We start from the raw sequence: 14,101 nt of genomic DNA on the forward strand, positions 1-14,101 counted from the left end.
AGTACTTTACATTTGTCAATGTTAAACTTCATTTGCCACCTCTCAGCCCATCTGCTCAACCTTTCCAGATCCTGTTGCAGCAGTGTAGTGTCAGTAGTGTCCTTGACAACCCTGCCAACCTTTGTATCATCTGCAAACTTGGACATTAAGCTTGATATACCATCATCAATATCATTTATAAATACAGAAAACAATAATGGACCCAACACTGAGCCCTGAGGGACTCCACTAATAACATTAGTCCACGATGAGCAGTGTCCATTGATTACCACTCTCTGTCTTCTCCCACTCAACCACCCCTTTATCCATAGCAGCAATTTGCCTCCAATGTCACACTGCTCCAATTTGTGTAGCAGTCTTCCATGTGCAACAGTATCAAAAGCCTTTCTAAGATCCAAGTATATAATATCAAAGTTATTCCCTGCATCCAGTTCTTTTGTGACTGCATCATAGTATCCAATCAAGTTGGTCAGGCAAGACTTCCCCTTAACAAAACCATGCTGTGTCTGAGCTATAACTGAAGTCTTGTCTAAATGATCCTGCAGTGGTTCTTTAACCAGTGCCTCCATTAATTTTCCTGGAACAGAAGTTAAGCTCACAAGTCTATAATTACTTGTGTCAGCCTTTGATCCTCCTTTGTGAATTGGGGTCACATTTGCACATTTCCAGTCTATGGGTACCTCCCCTGAGTCCAAGGAAGCTCTCATAATTATGGCTAAGGGTTTGCTTACTTCCTTTGCTGCCTCCTTTAATATAACTGGATAGATCCCATCCACCCCGGGTGCCTTTCTTGTGTTTATCTTCAACAGTTTCTCCTCCACTTTACTCCCAGTTATTTCAAGATTCTGTAGCTTACTGCTAGAGTTGAATACACCTCTGGCATTCCCCTCGCTGAATAACTCCTCATGTGTGAATGTCGATGCAAAATATTCATTTAGTTTGTTAGCTACCTAAGCAGGATCATCAACAGTTGACCCATCAATATCAAGTGGACCAATCTGATTCATCCCCTTCCTTCTAGAGTTTACATAAGTAAAGAACTCTTTGCTGTTTTTCTTTGCATCCCTTGCCAAGGATTTCTCGTAATCTGCCTTCGCCTGCCTAATCTCCTTTGTAACGTGGTTGCATATCAACTTGTATCTATCATTGGCTTCTGTGTCACGTGTTAATTTGTAAGTATCCCATGCATTTTTCTTCTCTGCCATATGCCTCATTAGTTCATCTGACATCCATTTTGGCCTAAACCTTGAACAATATTTCTTAGTTGGTATGTAAAGCCTAGTAACTTCCAAGATAAGTTCTTTGAATGCTTCCCATTTTGAATTTGCTGTTGGTAACATCATCAGTTGGTCCCACTGTATAGAATTTAAATACTGTTTCAGTCCATCGTAGTCGCCTTTACGGAAGCAATAACCCTTCCCTTTACCCCTAATGGTAGTTACCTCTTTGAGTAAATCCCACTTCAGCACACTGTGATCACTGCCACCTAGTGGTTCATTTATCTGCAGATTCTTAATGCATGAAGAATCACTGCTGATAATCAAATCAAGAGTATTACTCTCTCTAGTTGCCTCCCGAACATGCTGATGTAGAAAACAATCATCCAATAAATCCACAAAAGCCCTGCTAGTGTGTGAGTAACCAGCCCCCAAATTCCAGTCAATATCTGGGAAATTAAAATCTCCCATTATAAGACTCTCTGATTTACTGGCCCACTCTATTTCCCTGTACAGTTCCTTATTATACTCATCAGAGTCATTAGGCCTATAGCACACTCCTACTCTCAATTTTGATCTCCCAATGTTTATGTCACACCAAACTGACTCAACACTGCACTGTCCAGCGATGTCGACTGGCTTCACTGCCTTGGTTTTTATGTGTTTCTTAACTAATAGCATAACCCCTCCCCCTTCCTATCCTGTCTATCCTTTCTGTAGACGTTGTACATCTGGATTTTAGTATAGTTTTTGATACAGTTCCTTATGAGAGGTTACTGTATAAATTATGGCTAGTCAGTATAACAGGGAAGATCCATCAGTGGATTAGGGAATAGTTGAAGGACAATAGACAGAAAATGGTTGTAAATGGGTATTCTTCAAGACTGGATTAGAGTAGTGTCCTTCAGGATCAGTTCTCGGACCTCTTGTTTCTTATCTTATCTTCCTAAATGACTGATGGGAGAATACAGGGGGAACTGTTAAAGTGTGCTGTTGACTTAAAGGTTGGAAGAGTGGCAAATGATCAGAACCAGGCTATGCTGCTTCAAAAGGATTCGGACCAGCTGCAAGTGTGGGCTGAAAAAATGGTGGCTAAAGTTTAATGCTACTAAATGCAAAGTATTAGAATTGGGGAAACAAAATCCAGGAGTAATTTACAGACTAGGGGAAAGAGAAATCAAAGAATGTCCACATGCAGTGTAAGTTGGCAGCAAGAAGGGCATATAGTGTTCTATTTATGGTTTGTTGGAATTTTGCAAGTAGAGGAAAGAATCGTGATGAACAGCATCTCCTTCTCATTCTTAACAATAATATATTTTTTATAAATAAGAACTGAAATATATAACTAACAAAAATTAACTTTATGAATTTTTGATTAGCATTTATAAAAGAATAAAAAAAAAAAAATAATAATAATAATTTGCTACCTGACTCTTATGGTTAATTTGTGTATTTCATTATCCATATGCCAGCCGTTCTATAGTCCAAAATAATCCTTATTGTTTAGAAATAGTGACGAATACAATAATTGTTATATTTGATCTTTGTTTCTAAATATTTGTTGCACTTCAGTTTAGTTTCATCTTGATTTCTCATTACTGTACATGGCTTAATGCATCATTGAGTTTGAATATTCTGAAACCAGTGATTAAGCAAATTTAGAGTTTTTGCTACTGCATTGTTGCTGCAACATGATGTGCTTGACAATATAAACATTAGAGCAAAAGTAAGAAAGTGCGACTGTCCTTTTAAAAAAGAGTTAGTAATATTATGCGATCGTGACTTTGTTAATTTTTTTTTTAAACTGATCCAGTCATGTATGTTTAGTGCAACCATACAAGAGAGTTTCTGAAATTTATATGGCGCCTGAAAGTAATACAGTAAACCCTCATTATTAGGCGTAAATGGGGGAAGAAGTCATCTGGATTAAGTGATAATCCAGATTAGTGAAGCAAAAGATAGCCCTAAAAGACAAAAAAACTTAGAACACAAATAAATAGAAAATTTAATGATATAAGTAGTCCTGATGAAAATAAATTAAAAAAATATCACTGTAGAGCCTTTATTTAAAAACTACAAAAACACAATACATTTATCCATCTATCAATGGATAAATGTACAGGAACTCCCTGACTTACATAAGGGTTGCGTTCCGCAGAACGCTACGTAAGTTGGGGAATTTCCCCCATGCTTGCGCAGCACTCGCAACTGTGCTCGCTGAATTGATTTAATCAAAAACAAAATGTTCAACGAACATGTAAATAGAATTATTTATTTGTATTTATTCAATTTTTTATCTCATGTGCAGGAAAAATTACAAAAGCGTGCAATTTAAAAAATTTAAAAATTATAAAATTACAAAAAAAGAGAGAAGACAGGCATAACATCAGTAAGTTTTACTTCTTGAGCATTGTTGCCAGAATTGATGTCTTCAGCTGATAAGTACGCCACTGCAGAGGTTGAGGGCTGTGGAGATTTAGAAGGGGTCGGCTGCTCAACCTTACGAAAGAACATATTAATGGATGACTGCACAGTGGCTTTTTTCTTTTCATCGTAGATTTCTTTCTAGTAGGCAAGCATATCATTCACCCCTCTGTTAACTTTTAAGAATCATTTGCTGTCAGGATCCATCTTCTCAAACCTCGCCATTGCCGATGCAATTTCACAAAATGCCATTGCCATCTCTCTCTGGCGATGAAACATCTTGGCTCCTCATTTGCTTCATCTTGAGCTTCGTTGCCATTTTCTTCTTTCACTATTGTTGCCTGCAAGTCAATATGTTATCTGTTAGATAATTCCTTCTCTTCTTCCTCTATTAACACCTCCAAGTCTTTGGCATCAACCTCCAACTGAAGTAGCTCTGCAACCTTTACAATCTTATCTGTAACCTCTTCATATGATTCGTCTTTTTCAAATCCTTTGTAGCCTTTTATGTGCCATGGGCATATTTTCTTCTATGCGCCATTTAAACAACTTTTGGTAATTTCCACCCAGGCGATATTAACGGAGTGGTAAATATTGTAATATTTCCAAAAGTCTCTCAATGTAAAATTTTTCTCATTGTCTACTGCAGACAATTCCCAAGCAAATGTTGTGCATAAATAGTATGCTTTGAAATTCAAAATAACACCTGATCTGTAGGTTGGATGAGTGAAGTCTTGTTTGGCAGTAGAAGTATGACTCTCATTCGAATTGAAATCATCTAGATGCATAGGATGTCCAGGAACATTACCTAACAGAAGTAAAATTGTGAAAGGAACGTCGTTGTTTTAACAATATTTTTCAACCTTGGGAATGAAGCAGCATTTAAACCAATCCTCAAAGAGAGATATTGTTATCCATGCTCTCTGATTTGATCAGAAATGCGTGGGTAGGGTGGCTTTATTGATGCCCTTAAATGCAGGAGGATTTCCAGAATGATACATAAGCAGTGGTTGTAATCTGTAATCTCCTGCTGCATTAGCCACAAGCAAGAGCGTGGCCCTATCTTTTGATGCCTTGAAACCTGCATTGTATTTTCCTCTTTGGCAACGTTTGTTAGATCCGGCATTTTTTTCCAATACAGAGCAGTCTTGTCAACGTTAAAAATTTGCTTGCGTTGAATAGCCGCCTTCATCAATAATTTTTTCCAACACATCACAAAATTTCTCGGCGCCTCTGCAGCCAGGTGGGCAGGAGCAGAAGTGCGTAGCACACACTTCTTGATTAGACTGGGGTTCGAGCCTGTGACCACCAAATACGGAGGATGCGGAAAGGTCAGGGAATGACCACTGCATATCCCCGGAGCAATATGGCCTTAGTTGCTAATGCTCCTAAAAACCAAAAATAACAATAACAATAACAAAATTTCTTTGCAGCTGCAGAATCGGCACTGGCGACTTTACTGCATACTTTAACATTGTGGAAATCAGTGCAACGCTTGAACCTATTAAACCACTCATTACTTGCTACGAACTTGGGTTGGGGTTCGCCGTACTTATCCTTAATATCTTTATAAATACTTGTTGCTTTTGCTTGAATAGTCATTAGACTCAGGGGCACTTGCTTCTGAATCTTATTTTCCATCCATATTATTAACAGCTGTTTTGCGATCACTATTGATTTTAAGTGCGTTGATCCTTTGACATGTTCTTTTATACGTGCACTGTCTTTTAAAATAGTATTCACTGTTGAAGCAGCGAGACTTAATTCCCTTGCAATAGATGACAAACTTTGTCCTGCTTCTTACTTTTTAATCATTTTCATCTTCATTTCTAAATGAATTTTGTTTTTGTTTCCTGGCACTACCACCACTTGCTGTAATATGTAAATAGGAAAGAGGAGAAGTTTCTGAAAATTTGTTTTTTATATAACCGAAGATTACATTTCACCGTAATAACCCACACAATTGCAGTTATTGGTATTATCGCAAATGCAATAAGATCGAGTTTACTACCTGTTTATAATTAGATGCACTAACATTAGATACACATAAGCCCAATAAATCGGAAAGTGCAAATTGTTTTTTGGTCGTGACCTCCAGAAACTTGCTTTAGAAAATATCACAAAGGCGTTCAAAATTGATTCTTATAATGGAACATATGATAACAATAAAAGGGTAGTGCAATTTCCATTATAAATATGACCTTTTAGAGAGATAAATAGCTTTGTAATATAGCTAAATTTTCAACTTCCAAGGACTTGGAATGAATTACAAAAAATAAAAATAAAATAATAATAATAATAAAAAAAACAGTGTTATTGGATTCATATTACGATATTTTCATGATATCTCCAGAAATGCTTCTTTTGTCTTTTTTAATGTCTCTCTATTTGATACACTGCTTTTATCACTCCCCACACTGAATTTTAAAGGAAATGTCTTTACAGATTCTTTTTATTAATATCTGACACAGCCTGTTAGCCAATACAAAATTCTTCAGCAATTTTTTTTTCTCCAGGAACACCAATTTCAAGTTGTTCTATCACTTTGGGCTTGTTCATGATAGTTAAGTGTTTTCTTTTTATTTCACTTTTCAATTCTTTAGAACCCATAATTATATAAAATATGTTAACTTATGTGCATATGTATATATATGTATAAAGAAATATGCAAATGAAGAGATATAGCAATAACATCCATCCAACTCAGTGTCAACAACTGTACTGAACAACACGCAAGACAATGTCATGTATGTTATATCCCTCTCTGCACATTCAATCAGCATGCAGTGAGAATTACTCATCTGCCTTCCTAAATCCTGTGTGTCTTTCAAAGTACTCAACTGCGAACAGAATTTTCTGTATTTCGACCTGGATTATCTGACATCTGGACTAACTTTAACCAGATTAGCGAGGGTTTACTATATATGATATTCTAGGAAAATGTAAAAAGATTTTAATTATTTAGCTTTTATTTGTAAGGCTGAGTTTTCTTGTTGTTTGTTGATATACTAATAGGCAAAAGTACAACACTTAATTTAAAAGGGTTTTGTAACTACATAATTTGAACACATTACTACCAACTAATGTTTTATAAAAATAAAGTTTCATTTTCTAGAGGAGGAAAAGAATTAATAAATAAGTATGGAAAACCAATTAAAGCTGCCACTTGCAAGATAAACACAGTAAGGTTATGACAATCTCGAAATACAAATTGGAACAAAGTCAATGCATTAAAGAATAAAATGCATTTGAAAGTGGGCATCACCTAGAGTTAATTTAAACAAAATGGGACAAGTTCTGTCAGCATAGCTAAAGACTCTTTATGACAGTTTGCTTAATGATACAATATTTTGAGAAACTAAATGTTTAAAAAATGCCTAAAATCGCTATGAATTTGAATGTATTATCTGAGCATTTCCAATATTTAGCATAGTTGTTTTAATCTCAGTAGCCACCTTTAGTTAGCAGTTTATCATAAGGGTTGATAATTCTGTGCTTGCATGCTGAAACTGTTATCTGGTAAATAGTTGATCAGATATCTAAATTGTAAAATTATTATGCTGAACTTAACTAAAAGCAGTCTTTTCAAAAAAATTAAATACATCTATCTCAATATTTTACCATTAGTAATGTCTCAGTTAGATTTTGAAACCAAGAATTTCAAACCAGTGTCTGCTAAGAACCCATAAAGTCTATAGAACAATTAGGTGTTCCTCCATTATAGATGCTTAAATCTTTAAATGAGGATTAAAAGGTTCAGTCATTATACATAACTTGTTTGTCTTTCTTGACTATTTTCTGTTAAGGTTGCTGCTCTCTCTACTAGCACAATAGTGTTATTTCAGGAATAGAGGACAACAATCATCTTATTGTTAATGTGGTGTGTTGCTGCTAAGCAAGAAAGGTTATTAAGATGTTCTTGAAATATGTAGATACTTTTACCTAACATATTTTCTAAAATACTTTTAATTCTTTAAGGTAAGCAGCCACAGGAAGTCATTATCTCTCTCTATAAGACAATGGTATGACCACATCTATATATATTTTAAATGTAATTTTAAAATAAAAGTTTCAGTGAATGAAAAATTAATGTCAGGTATGACAGATGCACCTAATTTTGGAATTGGTGAAAGAAATAAAAGAGGTGAAAGACTTGTGGAATTTGCAGAATCTCAAGGAATGTCAGTAATGAACACTTTTTTCAAGAAAAGGGTGAACAGAAAGTGGACATGGAAGAGTCCAAATGGATTAACAACTAATGAAATCGACTTCATCCTCACTAACAGAAGATATATTGTGAATGATGTTACCGTCCTGAATAAGGTAAATATTGGAAGTGATCACAGAATGGTAAGATGTACACTTGACATAGATGTAGGAAAGGAAAGGAAAAAACTGACTCGAGTAAATAATACAAAGGTCTTTGAAATAACAGAGGAGGAGAAAAAGCAGTATGTACTGGAACTTAAGAACAAGTTTGAGCTTCTGCAGACTGCTCAGGACCAAGATATCGACGAGGAATATTACAACTTTCTGAAAGTGATAAAGCCCAAGAAACCTATAGGGAAACAGAAATCCAAAGAAGAAAAAATTAGTCAAGAAACACTTGTCATGATGAACCAAAGACGACAAATGAAGAGCAAGAAAAACACTGACAGGGAGAAAATTGAGTATGCTGAGTTATGCAAAGCCATTAGAAAGAGACTCAGAGAGGACATAAGAAGATTTAACACAAGAAAAGTAGAACACGCATTAAGGGAAAACAAAGGATTTAAATCAGCAGCCATGAGCAGTAATACAGAAAGACAAATGATACTGAAACTGAAGAATAGCGATGGTGTACTTATAAATAGCAGAGAAGGCATAATTCAAATAGCAGAAGACTACTATAGAGAATTATACAAGGAGCGAGGGAATGATACCAGCAGTGGGGAAGATGGATTGCAAAGTAGCAACACATGCGACATACCCGATATTCTTCCTGATGAGGTAGAACATGCATTGAAGAAAATGAAGAATCGGAAAGCCCCGGGGGAAGATGAAGTTACTGTAGAGTTGTTAAAATTGGGAGGAAGAGACATAACACAAAAACTGGCAAGGCTCTTCACAAAGTGCATTAGAAAAGGTGTGCTGCCTAAGCAGTGGAATAATGCAATCATAGTTTTGCTGCATAAGAAAGGAGATAAATCAGAAATTGGAAATTATAGACCAATTAGCTTGTTATCCCATATCTACAAGTTGTTCACAAGGGTCATTACTAACAGATTAGAAAGAATACTTGATGAGAATCAACCGAAAGAGCAAGCTGGCTTTAGGACAGGATTCTCAACTATGGATCACCTTCACGTAATATCACAGCTAATGGAGAAAGCAAATGAATATAAAACACCATTATGCCTGGCATTTGTGGATTATGAAAAGGCATTTGACTCTATACAGCATAAGGCAATGTTTCGGGCACTGGAAAGACAAGGCATAGATACTCCATATATTATGATTTTGAAGAAAATATATGAGAGTGCTACATCCTTTATTAGACTAGACAAAGACAGTAGCAAATTTAAAATCGAGAAAGGAGTTCGACAAGGAGACACAATATCTCTGAAGCTGTTTACTGCTGCCCTTGAGGAAGCTTTCAGAAGATTAGACTGGTCGCAGAAAGGAGTCAATGTGAACGGAGAGTACCTAAACCATTTACGATTTGCAGATGACATTGTGGTCATAAGCCACGATCCCAAAGAATTAGAGGAAAATCTTAATCAGTTATGCACAGTTAGTAAGGATTTTGGACTAAAGATGAATATGGCTAAAACAAAAGTAATGATGAACAAGTATGCCACGGAAAGGGAAATAATGATTGAAGCAGTAATTGAAAAGGTGGAGTCATATACTTATCTGGGACAAGTTATTAGCTGGAATAATGATAAATGGCTGGAAGTCAAGAGAAGAATATATTTTGGATGGATAGCATTCAGGAAATATAGTCACATACTGAAGAGCAATATCCCAGTTTGTCTGAAACGCAAAATAATGAATCAATGTATACTCCCCACCATGACTTATGGAAGTGAAACTTGGGCACTCACCAAAAGAATGGAAGAGAAGCTACGAACTACACAGCGAAGAATGGAACGAATTATATTGGGAATCAGACTGTTAGATAAGAAGAGAAACACATGGATTAGGCAGCAAACTCAAGTAAAGGACATTCTTATCAAAACTAAAGAACTAAAATGGTCTTGGGCAGGACACATAGCTCGAAGACATGATGACAGATGGACTAAGAAAATAACAGAATGGTACCCAAGAGGAGCTAGAAGAAAACCTGGAAGACAAAGGCGGAGATGGATAGATGAAATTCATGAGTTTTTGAGTAGTAAATGGATGGCCAGTGCTCAAAACAGAAAGAATTGGAAAGTTGCTGGAGAGGCCTTCATCCTGCAGTGGATTGAAAATGGCTGATGATGATGATGATGATGACAGATGCACCTAAAAGTGCAAAGCAGCATTAAAGGATGCAAAAGCCAAAGTATGTATGAATAGATATATTAGATAAAGTATGCATAGATGGAAATGAAAATTACACAAAGTGCCAGTGACTAGAAGGGTAAGGATAGTGGAAAAAGAAGTATAGTAGATATGTAAAAGGTGAAAGAATGTTAATATCCTATGATAAATTTCTTAATTCATCATAACTTTTAGGATATTAACATTCTTTCACCTTTTACATATCTACTATACTTCTTTTTCCACTATCCTTCTAGTCACTGGCACTTTGTGTAATTTTCACCTCCATCTATGCACACTTTATTTAATATATCTATTCATGCATACTTATATATATATATATATATATATATATATATATAAATAATGTGTGGTTTGTAAAATAAAGTGTCTGTGAAAATGGAAATGAAAAGTACACATGGTGCCTGAACTAAAAGAAGTTTACAAAAGTGGAAGTGAAGTAGTGATTAAACAAGTGAAAGAATTTGAAAAACCAATATTACAAAAACAAACTGGGACTGAGGAAGCAAACAAAAAAAAAAAAAAAAAAAAGTACAAAAATGAAAACGAAAAATAACAAATAAATAAATAAGTAAATAACACTGTATTCAGATATGGGAGGGCAATTTTAGCAAGAGGTCAAATCAGAGGATGGCAAATATGCAAAATCTGAATATAGTAGCCGAAAATTTGATACATAGCCAGGAAATTCACCATTACTCCTGACCATGTATCAGACACTGCGTTTCCAAACTTGTCAGTAGTATTAGAAAAGGGGGAAGCAAACTACCTTGACTACTAGTATTACGATAAAGGCTGCATTTTTGCTTCCCCAGTTCATTTTTGTACTAGGTTTTTCAAATTCTTTCACCTGTTTAACCACTACTTCACTTCCATTTTCGACTATCCCTTAAACTTCTCTTAGTTCAGGCACCATGTGTACTTTTCATTTCCATTTTCATAGACACTTCATTTTACAAACTACACATTATTTATATCCTTTTGTTTCCTTTACTGCTGCACTGCACGTTTTGGAGCATTAGACATATGATAACTTTTGTTATTTTCCTTTTTATGCTTATTTTTCTTCTTAACAGTTGTATATTACTACTATATATATATATATATATATATATATATATATATATATATATCCTATAATTCAAAATAAAACATAAGCCAGTAGTATGGCAAAAACTGTATAGCGAAAATTAACATAAAAATAATGTAAAATAAACCAACAGGGAGGAGGAAGTAAAGGTAATAAGACAAACAATAGCTGAAAGTCCCCTATATAATTTAGCACTTTAAATCCAATTATATTATAATTTAGCGGTACCCTCCTTGAAGGTACCAGTTCCGAAAAACGTGAAATATCACCAAAAAAGGGGTTAAAAGAACTACTAAGAGAAAAACAAAAAATCAAAATAATAATACACTAACCATCATGCCCCATATCGACAGAAGACCACAAGGCCAATAATGGTCATGGAATCGCTGCATTTCAATCGCTATACAAATCGTCACAAAGACAAAAAGATCGAAGAACCAAACCACCCATTCCTCCTCCGATCGGTCCACCAATGCAGAGGATTTGCATGGCGGTGGTCCTTATGCAGCGAGAAATAAATTATAGAACAGACAGCACTCCAGAGCAGAGCCACACCACTGACACAATGTAAGCTTAGCCAGCTTATATAAAAGAAAAGAATAGATGGTGGAACAGGCGCTGCTTATTTAGCATATCAACCTACTACTAATACTACCACTGAGTTATATTTAAATAATGGCTTAAAAATTAAGGTGTAATAACATAAAATAAATAAATATTAAGCTATCATTAGAGGCAGCAAAATGCACATCCTCCACATGAAGCCCAAATATATCCGATAATTCAAAATAAAACAAAATAAAATAAAACATAAGCCAGCAGTATGGCAAAAACTGTAGAGTGAAAATATTTATTTATTTATTTTATGTTATTACATCTTAATTTTTAAGCCATTATTTAAATATAACTCAGTGGTAGTAGTGGGTTATGCTAAATAAGCAGCGCCTGTGCCGCCCTCCATTCTTTTCTTTTATATAAGCTGGCTAAGCTTACATTGTGTCAGTGGTGTGGCTCCGCTCTGGAGTGCTGTCTGTTCTATAACTTATTTCTCGCTGCATAAGGACCACCGCTGTGCAAATCCTCTGCATTGGTGGATCGATCGGAGGAGGAATGGGTGGTTTGGTTCTTCGATCTTTTTGTCTTTGCAATGATTTGTATAACGATTGAAATGCAGCGATTTCATTATTGGCCTCGTGGTCTTCTGTCGATATGGGGCATAATGGTGAGTCTATTATTATTTTGATTTTTTGTTTTTCTCTTAGTAGTTCTTTTAACCCCTTTTTCGGTGATATTTCACGTTTTTCAGGACTGGTACCTTCGAGGTACCAAATTTAAAATCGAGAAAGGAGTTCAACAAGGAGACACAATATCTCCAAAGCTGTTTACTGCTGCCCTTGAGGAAGCTTTCAGAAGATTAGACTGGTCGCAGAAAGGAGTCAATGTGAACGGAGAGTACCTAAACCATTTACGATTTGCAGATGACATTGTGGTTATAAGCCACGATCCCAAAGAATTAGAGGAAAATCTTAATCAGTTATGCACAGTTAGTAAGGATTTTGGACTAAAGAGTAATATGGCTAAAACAAAAGTAATGATGAACAAGTATGCCACGGAAAGGGAAATAATGATTGAAGGAGCAGTAATTGAAAAGGTGGAGTCATATACTTATCTGGGACAAGTTATTAGCTGTAATAATGATAAATGGCTGGAAGTCAAGAGAAGAATAAATTTTGGATGGATAGCATTCAGGAAATATAGTCACATACTGAAGAGCAATATCCCAGTTTGTCTGAAACGTAAAATAATGAATCAATGTATACTCCCCACCATGACTTATGGAAGTGAAACTTGGGCCCTCACCAAAAGAATGGAAGAGAAGCTGAGAACTACACAGCGAAGAATGGAACAAATTATATTGGGAATCAGACTGTCAGATAAGAAGAGAAACACATGGATTAGGCAGCAAACTCAAGTAAAGGACATTCTTATCAAAACTAAAGAACTAAAATGGTCTTGGGCAGGACACATAGCTCGATGACAGATGGACTAAGAAAATAACAGAATGGTACCCAAGAGGAGCTAGAAGAAAACCTGGAAGACAAAACAAAGGCGGAGATGGATAGATGAAATTCATGAGTTTTTGGGTAGTAAATGGATGGCCAGTGCTCAAAACAGAAGGAACTGGAAAGTTGCTGGAGAGGCCTTCATCCTGCAGTGGATTGAAAACTGCTGATGATGATGACTTTCGAGGAGGGTACCGCTAAATTATAATATAATTGGCATTATTTTAAATTTTATATCAGTTTTATTAATTGGATTTAAAGTGCTAAATTATATAGGGGACTTTCGGCTACTCTTTATGTCTTATTACCTTTACTTCCCCCTCCCTGTTGGTTTATTTTACGTTATTTTTATTTTTATGTTAATTTTCGCTCTACAGTTTTTGCCATACTACTGGCTTATGTTTTATTTTATTTTGTTTTATTTTGAATTATCGGATATATTTGGGCTTCATGTGGGGATGTGCATTTTGCTGCCTCTAATGATAGTTTAATATTTATTTATTTTATTTTATTTCATCTTAATTTTTAAGCCATTATTTATATATATATATATATATATATATATATATATATAGAGAGAGAGAGAGAGAGAGAGAGAGAGAGAGAGAGAGAGAGAGAGAAAAAAAATTTCATTACAGCCAAAATGTTATTAACTGTTGAACCAATTTCCACCTATTTTTGTATATCTAGAAAGCTTGTGCAAATTTAAAAAAGGATTAAATAGATGACTAAATGAAATAATGTGACAGGTTTTTAAAATTAATATTAAATAGCCTTGG

General features: G+C 35.3%; 1 protein-coding gene across 3 annotated transcripts in view; it reads right to left on the minus strand.

The window, feature by feature from the left end:
• tgo (Aryl hydrocarbon receptor nuclear translocator homolog tgo) overlaps positions 1-14,101 on the minus strand; it is a 535,800-nt gene that overhangs the window by 40,650 nt on the left and 481,049 nt on the right. The gene's annotated exons all lie outside the window — the stretch shown is intronic.

The sequence above is a fragment of the Mastigoproctus giganteus genome, chromosome 1 (genome assembly GCF_048544385.1).
Source record: "Mastigoproctus giganteus isolate SK-2022 chromosome 1, ASM4854438v1, whole genome shotgun sequence".
Classification (NCBI taxonomy): Eukaryota; Metazoa; Arthropoda; class Arachnida; order Uropygi; family Thelyphonidae; genus Mastigoproctus; species Mastigoproctus giganteus.